The sequence below is a fragment of the Amphimedon queenslandica genome, unplaced genomic scaffold, assembly GCF_000090795.2.
Source record: "Amphimedon queenslandica unplaced genomic scaffold, v1.1 AMPQUscaffold_12953, whole genome shotgun sequence".
In the NCBI taxonomy this organism is placed as follows: Eukaryota; Metazoa; Porifera; class Demospongiae; order Haplosclerida; family Niphatidae; genus Amphimedon; species Amphimedon queenslandica.
In genome coordinates, this window is record NW_003546811.1 from 56,397 (window position 1) to 58,137 (window position 1,741).

The 1,741-nt window shown below is 37.3% G+C and overlaps 2 long non-coding RNA genes across 3 annotated transcripts; one reads left to right on the plus strand and one right to left on the minus strand.

The window, feature by feature from the left end:
- Positions 1-86: 86 nt before the first annotated feature.
- LOC109586079 (uncharacterized) lies at positions 87-484 on the minus strand. The gene is made up of 2 exons (XR_002186804.1): positions 372-484; positions 87-309 (listed from the first exon to the last, which is right to left on the minus strand). It is a non-coding gene; the product is annotated as an uncharacterized LOC109586079 (long non-coding RNA).
- A 71-nt stretch (positions 485-555) lies between these two features.
- Positions 556-1,739, plus strand: LOC109586080 (uncharacterized). 2 transcript variants are annotated; one of them, XR_002186806.1, is made up of 4 exons: positions 569-704; positions 758-852; positions 1,578-1,619; positions 1,701-1,739. It is a non-coding gene; the product is annotated as an uncharacterized LOC109586080 (long non-coding RNA). The 2 variants fall into 2 exon arrangements; XR_002186805.1 differs by having other exon boundaries at positions 556-852.
- Positions 1,740-1,741: the final 2 nt, after the last annotated feature.

The window sequence follows — 1,741 nt, forward strand, 5'->3', positions numbered from 1 at the left end:
CTTCTTTTTTATGGGGTCTGGGAATATAAAAATCAAAAAACCTTGTGAGGCCCCATGCAACAATAATAATAATAATAACATGAAAATAGTATTCAATAGTACACAGAATCAAAATTTTAATAACAGCTGGTGTGTAATTATAACAACCCCGCCCCATTATTAATCAATTACTATAAACTCCATGTGCTCAATACGTAGTTTCTCCACTCCGGCCCCGTACAACTCACGAAGTATACAAACCATTCTTGTTTTCTTTCCTGCACCCGACGGGCCATAAATCAGCAAATGAGGGAAATCATCAGACTGGACCTAATGAAGGGAGGGGCAAAAAAGACAAATTTTCTGTCATAATTAATTATTCTAATTTTTACCAGTCTTTTCAAGCTGGCAGCTTGCTCCTGATGATAATGGAGTTTATTAAGGTTGGTTGGTCTGTACTTATCTACTCATAGACTCATTCTGTATTCTGAAACTCCTTGAAAGGCTCTCCCGTGTTGTTACGATGCTAGCTGCAGCAACTAAAAGGTGTGGCTGAATATAGGCGTGGCTCAAATATTTGACCCGCCCACTTAATATTGCCATGATCACTTATCCCTCCCTTTCCCTCTCTTCCTCTCTCTCCCCCTCTCCTCTCTATTCTTATACAGGTCTAGTAGTGTCCTTATTTTCCATTGGTTGTTTCATTGGTGCTTTAGTCTCAGGAGGTACACTACAGATCATGTGATAATCATGTGACATGTGCGTCATTATTTTGTAGCATTGTCTGATTCGATTGGTTGGAAGCTATCAATCATTGTGGGTGGAGTAATTTTTTTTTATTGGTGGTGCCTTGCAAGCATCTTTTAATTTATGGTAATTGCATGTATAATGGCTTTGTATATGTGCATGATATGTACAAGGTTAGCCTCAAAGTACATGTACATACTGTATAGCCACAAAGTTTCGAGGCAATAAACTTTCGCGAATCAGGCCACAAGTCTTTTCTTGTGAATTAACTTTCACGGTTCTTATTTTAAAGCACACGTGTTTATGTATGATACAGATAATTTTACAGAATTAACTTTCGCAGGTACGGAAAATCCGCGAAAACAGTGAAAATTGTACCCTCGAAATTAAGCGGCTATACGGTATACAGTGCTAACCTTACCCTCCCTCCCTCCCTCCTCTCTCTCTCTCCCTCTCAGTCTATGTAAAAAAATAGTATTTTCTTTTTAACTGTACAACAAGCATCCATTATAAGTCAGAACAGCCAGCCCAGTTATGTAAACTATAATTGTCTTTGGATGATAACAGGAAGCAACTTTCTATGAATTATAAAAATCACCTTCTGCTGCATTGTATAAACTGCTGACTTTGTCAAAGAGCTCTATCAATACTTTGATGATAATCCTTATAATCACTAACAATTGCTGATTAGATAATAATATCAAATAATATGATAGTCATGTTCTCTCATCCAGTCCACAATGCAATCATTACTGTTGTATAGCATGTACATGTACACGTAGTGTGTACTTGTGCATGTATGTCTCTTTTATTATTTTATCCTCTCCCTCCCTTTTACTCTGTCTCTCTAGGATGGTATTGGTTGGTCGAATGGTTGCTGGGATTGGTGTAGGGTAAGTCCTCACATTACATGTGTACCTATACATTTATATCAATGTATTTTAAAACCTTTTTCTCCTTATATGTACATGTAGTATATTGAGCATGATTGTTCCTGTATATAATGCTGAGCTGC